The sequence below is a fragment of the Ambystoma mexicanum genome, chromosome 11 (genome assembly GCF_040938575.1).
Source record: "Ambystoma mexicanum isolate Mex_15411 chromosome 11, UKY_AmexF1_1, whole genome shotgun sequence".
Classification (NCBI taxonomy): domain Eukaryota; kingdom Metazoa; phylum Chordata; class Amphibia; order Caudata; family Ambystomatidae; genus Ambystoma; species Ambystoma mexicanum.
In genome coordinates, this window is record NC_090934.1 from 1210944930 (window position 1) to 1210958995 (window position 14066).

At 45.1% G+C, this 14066-nt stretch overlaps 1 protein-coding gene across 1 annotated transcript in view; it reads left to right on the forward strand.

Annotated features, from left to right (window-relative positions):
- LINGO1 (leucine rich repeat and Ig domain containing 1) overlaps positions 1–14066 on the forward strand; it is a 6683609-nt gene that overhangs the window by 3648439 nt on the left and 3021104 nt on the right. The window lies entirely within an intron of this gene.

Genomic DNA, 14066 nt, shown 5'->3' on the forward strand with positions numbered 1-14066 from the left:
AATTATAATTTGGTGGGAGTTTTAAGTAATTGAAATACCTTCTGTTGTTACTGTTACTCCCAAATGGTAAATTAGGAAACGGGCACTAATTGGATTAAAGAGGTGGCCGGGGTGGGTTCCTATGTTCCCAGATAAGATTTTGAAATAAGTAAATCTGGAATTATAATGCTTTTTCGGTTAGCAAAAAAGTGTTTTTGTTGGCGGGTGGATTAAAAAAAAATGTTACTTGCATTATGGGTAATGGTGCAGAATTGGAAAACAAGCACGTGTTGGTATTAACTAAAGCGGATAGTACTCCAGCTTCTCAAAACTGTCACATGCAAGGTTTCCTTTCAATACACTGTCCATTCCCATCTCTTTGGAAACCGGCATAGTTAGAACATGGGCCTCATCACGATAGCGCCAAATACCGCCAAATCATGAATACAAGGGGGCGCGCACCACATATCAGCAGTAACAGTAATTCCGCTGAAAACTTCAACACCAACAGTAATTCCGCCAATATTCAGTGTAATTACTGTTACCACTGCATATTAAATTGATGGAATTACCACATGGTAATTCCTCTGGTGAAATCACCACAGAACGGTAAGTCATCATGATGTGAACAAGAAGTTTGCCGGCAGCCATCTTTAAAAATACAATCCATGGAATATCTACATGAAAGAAGAGCCATCCACCCACAGAAGACACCAAAAACATGCCAGGAGGCAAAGGCAAGAGAAAGGTGCTTGAAATGCGGGAATGCAAGCAGAAGCATACTGAGCAGGAGCTCATTGTGCTTGCGGAGAAGGTGGTGTCCATGTATGGGTCACACAACCACAAGACAATCCAGCAGCACATCAGTGCCACCTGGGTGGAAATCAGTGACAAGACAGTGGCCGTAGAACAGGTCCCATGGGACAGTAAGGACATGCACGCTAGTCGCAATCCACTGTCAGGAGACGGCAGTCATTGGTGGAGGAACAGTTGCCCCACTGAAGCTGACCCCATGGGAGGAGGCAGTGAGCAGCATCCTCCATGTGATGGGCCTGGATGGTGTGGGTTCGGCAGAGGTCGGAAGAACCTGGTGAGTACATGTGTGAAAGTTGGGCCCATTGCACAACAAATCCAATAGTATGTTGACATGCACACACTTCCATGCATCCAGCTGAGAGGAACCCAGACAATGCACAAGCCATCAATGTGATACAGCAGGTCAATACATTATGAGTAAGGCTTCCGGTTTTATGGTATTTATTTTTCAAACATTTCCATCTGTATTTATCCATATTTACTTTGTGCTCATTTTATCTGTACTCATTCACATGTATTCTGTGTTGTGTAAAAATAAACAAACGCTGCAACTAGTATTTTTCCACGTGTATTAAAATGAACATGTTTGTATGTGGATGCCTGTAATGGGATGATTGCAGAGCTGGGTCCTTGCACATCAAGCCACAATCTAAAACATTGCTGCAGCCATTTAAACATCTGGAAATTAAAAGTAATTCCTTTTTAAAATGGTTTCGATGTCTTACTTCGCACAGATATTGGGCTGAAAGGCATGATTGACAACCAGGAGACTAAGCAAGAGAGCTTAATTTCTGCTTTTCTCCGTTTTTTACAAATAAATACAGAAAGAAAACAGAGTGATTTCCATCTGTATTCATGTGTGAAAATCTGTAAAACAGAAAGCTGTTAGCCTTAATTATGGGGCATGTAAGGTCTGAAACCCTGGAATACTCACACAGTGGAATCACAAGGCCATGATGTACACATACAAATAAAATGGAGCAGAAAGTATCAGGGGCCGTCACCCATTTGCATGTCACATTGCCACCACTCCTCCCCAGCATGCCGAGCACCCGTATACAGACACATTAGCCAAACTGCTGACACACATGTGACCTTGTGACAATCAATCAACACCACAAGACTTGTATCTCCAACCAATAACCAGTGCAATGGAACGGTAGCTGCAAGGCCTCCTTGAAGATTGTGTCCCACCTAATGTTGCAATCACACCGCCACAGCTAGCAGGGCACCCCTCAGCTGACAGTTCAACCGGATACGCAATCAACATTGGGCCTGCCCTACATGAGCACACATGGCCCAGTGCGACAGTGAAGCACATGACACCACAGTCCAAGCATGGCACACATTCCAGACTGTCCCTATGCGCCCAGAAACATCAAGGCAGTAAACCGCCATACTGTCATCGGTTTATACTCATTCCATCGACAGCCAAAGCATCTAATGCCATAGCATCTAAAAAAGCATCTAATGCATTTTTTTTCATTTTCATTTTTTAATGGGGGTGGGGAGGTCCTCCCCAAGCCCCATTTTTATTAGCCTTTAAAATCCATTTTTATTAAACTAAACATTTTACCATCTAAAAAAAAATGTATTAGATGCTTTTTTTTTAGATGTTTTCTTTAGATGGTTTGACTGTCGATGCTTTGGTTGTCAATGCAATGACCGGATACCACTGTTCATGCAGTATGCCGCCATGGGGCCCTAGTACCCTGTGACACCATAGTACATAGAACACTACATGATGGCACACCCTACTAAAGTCCGTCAACGTATTGATGCACTCTTTCATGTCTCCTAATAGAGGCACACAAGACCCCCAGAACCCCATGGAAGGTGACAGTACCTCTGGCATACCTGCCCCAGCAAGTAGCAAAAAGGCCACAGGACGTGATTCACCCAAGAACGGCAGTGCCCACAAGACACCCAAAACACCCCTGTCAAAGGGCACTACTTCTGCCACCTCAGGGGGCACTTCCACACCAGCCACGATCATGCCATCAACTCTGGCGATGGCAGAGGCTGCTGGATCTCCCACCACTGAGACACCTCCCACCACTAATGGGGAGTCAGAGGACCAACCCACCCACCCAAGTACCAACACATGCAGGCACGGGATCAGGGTACTGCACCCATAGTCAATGCGCCACAGTAGTCTGCCACCACTGCCTTCATATCTGCAGATTCCTCTGCCAGGCAGATGCCCTCTGATTCCTCCCCCGCCCAGTATATCACGCATGCAGTACTCCCCCTCCAACCTTGTCATATCGCCGTGCCCTCCTTTATGACCATCCTGACGACACAGAGTTCCAATGACATGATGACGAGGAGCAAGCAGACCGAGCATCTGGCATTGAGGGAAGGTGCCCCCATCCGTCTCCTGGGTGTAAAAGCACACACTGAATGCCACCTGGGAGTTGCTCACCCAGATCGAGCAGCAGCAGGGGGCAATGCATCAGATGGCCCAGGAGCAACTGGGACACTCCCAGGTAATGCTTGATGCAGTGTTTTGTGCCGCCAGGCTGGTGACCACTTCCCTGGACTGTCAGTCCCGGCGTGCTGCAGAATCCAGTGCCAGTAACACTCTAGTGTGTCAGAGGTTGAGGGAGATGGCTGAGCAAATCTCAGCCTTGAATGAGACAATGGCCAGGGCCATCAAACTCACTATGCAGCACCTCTGGGGCAGTGAACCTGCTAGTTCCATGTCGGCCACCCCTACTGAGGGATCCGTGACAAACACACCACCATTGCGCTCCCAGCGTCACACAAGTCATTCACCCACGCCCAAATGAAAAGGGGACAAGAGGAGGGGGGATTGGATAAGCTTCATACTTCAGAATGGAGATCACATGGGTGTCGGGAGGGGGATGGTGTTGAGGATGAGGGCCTGGGGTGGTGGTGTTGGTGATGAGGGTGTGGGGAGGGGGATGTTGTTGGATATGAGGGAAGGGGATTTTGTTGGGAGGAGGGTGTGGGGAAGGTCATATTGTTGGGGACTAGGTACACAGTAGCAAAATAAATCTCATTGTAATCCAGAAATTTGATCCAGTGCTCATTTCATTAGAGTGATATATGTGAATAGAATTGAAGTTAAATGTACAGAGACAGGTGTCCATATGTGCTTTCAGAAATAGTTTTACGTCCTTCCCTCAATTCCTCATGTCCATAGTGAGGTTTTCTATCGTCACCTGCAGCTTCTTGTCCATCTGAGTTCGGGCCATGAAATGTCCTCATCTGGAGGCATGGGTTTGTTTACGGTGTATGCACATGTTGTGTAGCATCGCTCAAATGACAACAATCTTACTTTTTCAGGAGTCTACATTTCTTCCAAACCTGTCTGTTGGAAGCACCTGAAGCTTCCCTTCAGTTTTCTGAACATGCGTTATATGCATTTCCTAGTCCTTATGTGTGTCTCATTGTAGGCTGTCTCCTACTGTGTGCTAGTGTTCCTCATGGGTGTTAACAATCATGGTAGCACGGATATCCTGAGTCACCTCCAGTACGTAGGGAGAAGAGTGTTTGGCATGGTAATTACGTTCACTTTTGTCCTGGTGACCTGGTGTGCTGAAATGTGTGTAGGGATGGACCCTCTGCACTGGAGGTGGGCAGAGGTGTTGTAGTGGCTATGTGAGGGCACATGCAGGTGTATACAGTATGTTTTCAGGTGACTCTGTGCCCACAGTTAGTTGGATTCAAGGCCATGGCCTGCTAAGTGCCGTAAGGAATATGGTTCATGGGACAGGTAGTATCCTCACAAATGATCTCATGCCTGTCTCCATGTGTGCCTCTGTTCTCCATCATCTTCATCAGATGTCATACTTACCCATGAAGACAAGTATGCGAATCCATGAAAAGAGCATAGATGAACGTGTCTATAGACAACTATAAATATTAAATCTGCACCTCCAGGAATGACTATGTAAATTACCAATACTACCTGGGATTTATTTGCAAAAATACACATGTTCCCCCCCACAGTTTTAGAAGCGATGTGCCAACGTGTTAATTTGTTACACTGATAGGCGGCCCAAAAGGAAAGGCCATCATGCCATGCCAAATCGATTAATTAAAATAAAATGATCGGACATATGATAGACTCCACTCTGCGAATGGCTGTGGAAAGGTGCAATACATTCAATTTGCATCCAACATATCAGTCTTTCAATAGTAAAAACAAAGCCAACAAGTGATACAGTTTCTGTAATAATAATAGAAGGAAGACCATTGCGGTGTTACAAGCCCGCAGTCACGTGGCCGTTTATAAAAAGAACAGAGTTTTCCAACATGGCGGCTGCAAATTGGAACGAACAGTGAGGACACACTGCACGGGGAGCCGCTAACTTAATTGACGAGTGTGGGCACCGTTGCTTAACAGTGTCGTTGTTGCCAGAACTGTTAGAACTGTTGGCGGATCTTATCCAGTATGAACAGCTGACCCCTTAGATGCCGTGTTTACATGGACACCAGAGCCAATGGGGGAGGGCAAGACCATATCCGGGCACTATGCATATATCATTGGACGGCCCGTGATCTGGCAGATGCACAAACATTAGTATTAATATACCGTCATAACTATGCTATTTATTAAATGGATTCCGCCCTAGGAATGTACTGGAATTTTGCAATAAGAGACATGCATAGTCATAACTAGGAGGAGGAAGGGGTCATTCAACTGAAATATTATATGTTATCCCTTCAGGTCTCCTCAGTAACCACGCAAGGGGAGGGCCAGTGGACAAACTACTGGGGGCCACAACAAAAGGTGTCCACCTGAGAGTGACTAAGCAAGTCTTCACAGCTTGAGACACAACTCCGACATTAGGGCTAAGGGATCCTTAAGATGCCCAGCAATGCACTAGCGTACGTAGAATGAAAGAAGAGATATATATGACCCTGGATTCTGTGTTTCCAGGAGGCAACAATCAAAACATTGATGGGACTGTGATGATCCCGATGGACCTTCACTAAATACACAGACAGGTAATATCAGTGACGTCTATTAGAGATACAGATGACATTAGGAAATGAGGAAAGTAGTGAGTTAGGATAGGGCAAGTTTTCTTCTCTATCCCCTCACCTAAATAGGCGACACACCAGCGCTTGACTAGGGTGAGCACACTCAAGGGAAAGTGAGGATTTCTTTGTAGGGACACTTAGTTATCTATAGTAATTGTAGATGCAGGAAAACATTTTGAATAACTTTATTCTGTCTGTGATGTGTTAAAATACTTACCCATGAGCCATGTTCACTGTTCTCGGTGTGTGTCCATATATGCAGGGAGGGTGCTGTTCCTCAGGATCATGGAATTATGTGTGGAACCTGGAAATTGTGCACATCACAGGTCATCTGGATGTTCATGGAATGGTACTGTTTATGATTCCTGTATGCTGGCTCCACTGTGTGGGGCTGCACCAATGCCACATGTGTGCAGTCAAGTGCTACTATGACGTTAGGGAAATGGTCAATAGCATAGCATCTTGACTTTGCTGAATTCACCTGGGCCTGGGTGCTGGGCAGCAAGATGTGTTGATGGGCATGCCTCATGAGCGCATCTGACATTTGCACAACTACTTTTGAGAAAGTTGCCTGGGACAAGCTTTGCAGCATCCACATAGTCTGTTGGAATGCACATGGGGCACAGAAGTGGAAGACAGATTCCAGCTTATGCAGTGGTGAAATTGTAGTTCTGATTTATATGGCGCTCTGATGATCTGCCTCTACGAGGGTCTTCAGCTCTCCTATGTTGTAAATGTTCAAGAGATACAGTGAGACCAATTGGCCATCAGTAAGAGCTCAGTAGGACAGATGGACAGGTGGCATGGGAGTCCTCCGCAACACACGTTTCCTCCGTCTTTATGCATCTTGTACCCATTCAAGTGGTTGCCCTGCATGCTGCTGGAGCTCAATTAACAGCTGCAGGTTGTAGGTTCTGTAATTATCTTCTGGTTGTGGCTGCATGTTGCTTGGAAGTTTGTTTGTGGAGGGTGTGGGCCTTATGTACTCTTTAGGAGGGTATTATTGGCACCTGTGCTTGATTCCCAACACCTGGATGCTTTTACCTCCACCTTTTGGGTGAAGGTAACTGAACTGCATTTTTGACTGAATTACCCTCAATTTTGGCAGTTCTCCGGTGGTAATTGCACTTGTAATTTGACAGAATTAGCATTTTAGTTTCTGGTTGTAATTCCACTAAAAATTGATGAAATTAACACTGGCGGAATTGGCACCAGGGCTAATTCCACCAGTAGAATTAGCGACCATTTTTGGTGAAGTGTGATTCGGCGGAGTGGTAAACGTGGCGGTAACGGATTTACCGGCCAATTCTACCACTTAACGCCAAACTTGTAATGAGGGCCCATGTATTTTATTCTCCACCTGGTTGACCATGATAAGGATGTCTCTTCGCTTTCTTTCGGTTGACACAGAGAGCAAACATGAAATCATGCAGCCTTTTTGGAAAGATAAAATAGAAACACTCTTCACTTCCACCTAAACTACCCATCAATTTTAGATGCACATCCCTGCACTGTACAGCACACAGTCAATGCTGTGCTGCTGTCCTCTCTGCAATGCTGCTAATGAGTTGTGCTGCACATAGTTTGAGCTGTGCTGCTTTCTGCTGGACACACAGTCGGATCTCTGCTTCACACAAGTTACACACTGCACATTACATACATTGCTTGCTGTGTAGCACTCTGCCGACAACACAGTCTTTGCATACACGCTGTGCAGTAAGATTTGTGTTTCACAAAGTGGTGCACGCATGTTCTGCTTCCATGCATGGCACAGTTAGCCATCATGTGTACAAGGGCAGGAAAGCTTAGTGGCGGACATCCTATTGGGTCAATACTCGAGTCAGCATTCGCCCGTCTTCCTCTTTTTCCCCCTTATTCATTGCAAGCCAACAGGTCTTCTGGGTGCTTGTGAGAAAATGGATGTATGCATTTACACAGTGTATGAGCAGCTGGATTGTCAGCTGTTCTCTGACCGCAAGAGGAAGCATGGCTGCTTTCGGTACAGAGTTTTATTAGAAAGGGGTTGGCATGCCCGACGATGTTATTACTATGAAATCACAGCATTGATAAAAGAAATGTGCTCAGAAACACAGAACTGGCATATTAGGGATTAGTACCCGGCGCTCCGTACCTCTAAGTATATCTGTGCAACCATTTGCGCATTTCCTAGCCTTACTCCGATGATAATCGCACTTCCTCAATTGCGTCTTGAACGTGCCAGACGCCATTCGTTTCAATAGCCACTATGGAAAGGGAGACCTTTTCTCTGATCCCTGGCGGGCATTTTTTTTCCTCAAGTCGAGAAACAGTCGTAGCGCCATTTCTCAACTTGAGAAAAATGCCAATTAGTACCACGGTACAATGTGCGGGGTACTAATGGCAATGTAACCCTCAGAGGGGGGCATAGCCATCGGGTAATGCCCTTAGGGCTTTGTTAAAGCCCTCGCTTCGTGCAGACTTCTAACTATGGCCCGCGGACATTACCCAAACGGTAATGCCCACCTCCTCAGGTTATATTGCCTAAATGTTTAGACGGAAGAAATGGCCAACATGATAGCTCAGCGGGTTGAGCACCTGCTGCTTTGATTTGAGTGTGATCTGAAGGCCGCAGGTTTGACTCTTGGCAAGGCCATCTCAGCCTTTCATCCATCCGAGGTTGAAAAATGAGAACCAACCTCGGTTGGGAGGTAATTGTATGTAAATATGTTCTCTGTACAGTGCGTTGGCGAAAGCACTACTTAAAATAACATATGAACTTATCACAAGTCACCACAATGTCACTAGCCTGAAAGAAAGACATGAATTGCATATTATTTGTGAAAGTCTAACTTCCCCTTTGAAAGGAGACAAGTAAACAACGTTGTGTCCTTCTCTGCCGTCACAATGTATATGTGCATAAGAGTGATGCTAGAATCTATCTTAATGCTGATATCCATGTATTTGACTCTTGCATGGCGTGGGGTGCTTCAATGTTTCCTTTCCATCCATCTAAGGGGTGTCATGGCTCTGTTGGGTCTTGCCCAAAAAGAGTGACATTTCATTTTGGGTCGCTAAATAGGTACTCAGTGGTTCTTACATTGGATCTACGTATAAACGCTGGTTACAAAAGGGCAAATCTGCAGATTCCAGAACAAAAGGAATCATTTCGCAGGTTCTGCCTTTTGTAATCGGCCTCTCCAAGTCCCTTTCGGGCCCCACCGCCCCAAGCATCTACACCACTGCGTGGCATCATTCATCCCCACTCACGGTTCACTCTACCACTTACCTGCTGCGCGCTCTGACCTCTGGCTGCATCCTACATGTGTTCTAGATAATGCGTCCCCAGAAGCTCGATGCACGGCACACACCGCATTTGTGTACAACCTTTTGTGCCCATGGCTTCCGGGGCTGCGGTCCTCGAACGGTTATGTTATTATGTATTTATACTGTGCCAAATCACCAGCATAGTAGTCTCAGAGGACAAAGGCTTGGAGCGGAGTACTCTGACAGGGCTCACAAGACTGTAGTCTGCTGGAAGACCGAAAATGAGTTGGGGGACGATAAGAGGATGGGAAAGCGGGAAATAAATGCTAAAAACACAGTGGGGGAGGGAGGCATGCAGAGGGTGGCGGCGGGGTGTTGGGAACTGTTGTCACAGCTCAGTGGTTGCAAAGTGGCTACCTGGTTAATGAGTGGTGCACTGGGTGATGAGATCTGCACCCTCTTCGTAGCGTTATGCGCTTATGGCCCTTTGGAACGTGCATATGTAATGGAGGGGATTACGCCAGAATAACCGGAAAAACTCAAGAAGTTGGCAAGGTATTGTTTTATTAACAATGATCTAAAACAGGGAGGTTACAATGAACATCAACGGACATATGCTCAGTCTCTCAATGATTTCCACAAAAAATATAATTCATATACTCTGTTATGCATCAGAGTGATGTCATACTATGTGGCAATAGTTAAAAACCTATCAAGGGTCAGGATTGGTTAAGGGAAATATCTAGATATACATTTATATAAGTGCTAGGATTGTTATTGGCTGTCCTTTATCAGGTGGACAACTTATGCCTATCTCTTCAAACATGTAATTTAAGAAAACATAGTTACACCGCGTTTGATTGGTCTTCTAAGCTATAAGGTCCTTCATTATATGGACTAATACAATTGGCCTCTCACGCTTGTGCCATGTCTGGAACATTCGGTTCATTTAGCAACACCTAAACCCAGACCAAGGTGCAGGGAGATAGGACATGAAGATACTTCACAAGCCAATTAGCCCAACATCTCTATCTCTCATTACCCATGCCTTCTGCCATGAACTTTATTTTTCAACTTGGCCTTGCAGAGTTTTCTCATCCTGGGAATGCACGGGAGTCAGGGCACTCGCTACCGTGTCTGGAACTCCAAGTTCAAACTCTATTTCCATCCTTGGCTCACATGACAAGAGACCAGGATTTGGTCCATTCTGCAGCTTTTAAATGATTTAAATGAATGAAAACTTGACATCCTGTGTATTCTTTCTTGCACCTTAATGTAAGAATGTACATCCTCTGCACACTCGTTCTTCCTCAGTGTAGATAGCTGACCTCGATTTCTAGGATCTTGACTTCTAGCCAGACCACCTCGCTATGCAGTTTCTGCAACCTGTTATTCTACTTGACACATCTTTTCATTCCCCTTTCATTGTTTCTGGCTTATTTATTCATGATACCAATGTTCAGTTTCTGTGCAATGGTGGCTTTGCCTGCATTCTATTCACTACTCATAAGTAGCCTATACGATGACTTGATCTACCTTGCGGTTCATCATCTGTACATTTATTGAACTTTTGTTTTCTGCAGCACATTTCTAAAGTGTAATCTTCTTTTCCACTTTGATATTCTACTCGATTCTTCGTCATTTATCCTCTAGTATATATACATTATCTTCATTCAGTATCTCGGGATGTCGTGCACACTTATGATGTCATCAGTTTATTTTCTTAGCTCTTTCTCATGTTCCTTCATGGAGATCTTCCTCCTGTAGATTGTCATTAACATGAGGGTACATTCGATAGGGTTGTCTCAATGGATATCTCCTTCCAAATACTCACTGCGGTATTGGCACAATTGCTGGTGTCAGGCACGGCACAATCTTATGTCTCCAATGCATCTGAGGGAGCGGGGCGGGATGTCCTGCGGATGTATACATCTGCTCCTCTACAGTTAGGTGTCCACTCACGGGGTCCGTTAGCAGCTGAAACATTTGTTTAAATAGTTGAGAAGTTTCTGGCAGCTTTCTGGGAATTTTAATGAACAGTCTAGGTTGTTCCAGTATGTGTGCCTTAGCATGCTTCACGTTGCTCATACATGTTGACTCATATTGAAGGTAGATTAACCCTGGCATAGCTGGATCTTTGTCAGGTTGGAGAATGCTGCATTGCTGGTTTTCCAGGAAATGTATGCCTCTGGCCAGTAAGGCGGCGTGTATCTGATTGAGGGATTTTTATATTTGTCTTTGCTCCACTGGAAACTGACAGAGGGGCTTTAATGCTAGGGCTGTGTTCATTCTTCCTCGTTCTCAGGGATTCCACGGGTCCGATCTTCTGGGGTCTTCGTAGTGCCTACATTTAAGATTTGAGGAGGCCCAGATGCCCCATTGAATAGCAGGAACGGTGCCTTGCCAATATCTGGTATTTCTCAAACTCACTGTGAGGGATGGAATTAAATAACCGTTGTCCATCTTCTGGAGGAAATGGGAATTTGAAGTGCTGGGATTTTTCGCATTTCCATACAAATAGGGCAAATATACTAGCCCTTAGCACTTAAGGTTAATGCCCTTACCAATATAATGATTGGGGTGTGATAGCTCAGGACCACGTTTCTGGCCACAGTCACTGGCAAGGGCACTGCCAAGTACTCATGCCAGCGCCCATTGCAGCCCTGTAGAAGCTCCCTCGTGTTTTCTCATTTCAGACAGAGGTGCATTTTCCTCTTCAGGAAGACAGTCTTCCAGGCTTTTCTGATTCCGTGTTTGCTGCTTTTATCATAGAGGATTGAGGCGGGGTGCTGTTTAAACATATTCCAAGCGTAGCGCGCATACGCCTCCCTCATCTCCAGGGTCTTATTTACAATCACACTTATGAGTAAGTTAACCTTGGGAATTGCAATCTGCAATCAAACAGACCTCAACAATATCGAATATGTTAAAGCACCGCCCGCCCTGAATTATAAAAACTAGCAAGAGCAGCCATCGATAATCCTTTGTTTGCAGACCTTGGTTGCCCCACTCAAGGGCAACTGTGAGAAACTGAAGTCATTTCACCGTCCCAAGGTTGAATTGCGGTGGGGTACACTAAGCATGTATATGCAATAATCACAACTAGTGTTAATCTGATATTGTAACCTTTTAGTGAGCACAATTCTGAAAGTGCATGTTCTCACCATGATTGGGTGGCAAATGTACATATTTGATCCTTTCCTAAATTTAAAAGCGATGCATACATTCTCGTGACATTTTCCTGCAATTACTTTGTGGGCAAAGGCCAATGACCCCAAATGATGGAACTCTTGGTGTCCCGATGACGACCCTACACAAAGATGAGTTCAGTGGGGTACCTTGTGTGTGGCGCTGATCCTTCACAGTCAATGTATGTCTAATGTCCAATTAATTAAGCAAAGATAGCATTGGAATGTACAAACGGTGCCTTTATAAACACAACAAGTGTGCCCTTCGGTTGACACATGTTTCGACCTGTTTCTAACTAGAACGCGGAATGCCGTTAGGCTTCATGACCCCGCCGTAACACGGCGACCACAACACGTTTTATCAGGATTTGCATATCTACTCCATTTATTCATAAGATATTTTCATTTCACACTCCACCTGGTTGATAGAAATATATCCGCTACAGTGCCCAGTTTTGAAAAAAACCTGGCCTTCAGCCGTGCCCTCTATATATTTTTAAACACTACTGGACCATTTGTACATGTCCCCCCAATATGTTTCTTTTGGGCCCACTAGGTGGCCACGGCCTTTGGCCCACTATCCAGGGTGTTTGTATATTTTCATGCCCACTGTATGTTTTAAAACACTACCGGGCTACTAGCCATGGCCAGTGGCCAGGGCATTCGGCTGTGTCCTTTGTACATGTTCCTCCAATGTTTCTTGTGGACCCACTAAGTGGCCGTGGCGTTCTGCCATGACCACTATATATGTCTTTTGGGCCCACTAGCCCTTGCCAGTGAGCATGGTCCCATGCCCACTGTATACTTTAAACACTGCTGGGCCACTAGCCATGGCCTACGGTCATGGCCACTTTCTCCCACCTCACTAGCTTTAAAAATCCATTTTCTTTGTATGAATCTAACTTCTTTAGCTCTCTTTTAAAAAAAATATATATATTTTCCTATAGCTGCAGTTGTCATTGAAATGCACTACAAATAACAGTGGCTATCGGTAGAAGCCTGCTACCTGCTAATAACCATGGAAGATATCATTTCTTCCCTGCACTCACCAAGTGCCCCCCTCAATTTGGCATGTGCATCCCAGCCCCCTCAACTCATTTTCCTCTCCATAGCCCTCTGCCATTGCCCCAACACTCGTGGGTTTGTGTGACGCACTTAAATTCCTGATCGGGTTTTCTTTCATAGCTGTGGTTATCCCGTGGAATAACTGTGGCTCTGAGAACATGTTTGTGGTCTGAACTTGGTCCCCAGCTCCAGCACAACTCCCATAGTGTTCTCTTTCCCCCTCCCCACCTATAGCCTGATGCCATTGCATCTTTTCACCCCCTCCATATAGCATTTTGTCCACTTTTTGTTTTTGTCTAGCCACGGTTATTCCCGTAATAACCACAGTTATCTCTCGCAGTGAACAAAAAAATAATTGGTGGCTTTTCATTTTTGAAAAGCCACTCTACTGCAAAGCACCATGGGAAATAGTTGTAAGTTCTGGAGAAAGGCACCCCCTTCTCCATCCAATATTTTAAAAACTACTGGACGCAATAACCCCAGAGCCCTCCTGAAAATTGAGTTAATCATTCATGCCCAAGTTGTTTCGTACCTGGTCCAATTCCATCCAGCAATTTTGGCTTTGCACTGGAGCAACATTTGGAGTTTTTCCTCTATGGGAAAATGAATGGGGACTCAGCTGAAATAACTTTTATTTTTTACTTTCTTAATAATGTTTTTATTTTTTAACAGATCTTTCCCAAAATGTCCAATCTGGGTGGGGAGAGGGGAGCAAGAGGAGGGGAGGGTGTGGGGAGGGGGTTGAGAAGGTAAACTGTG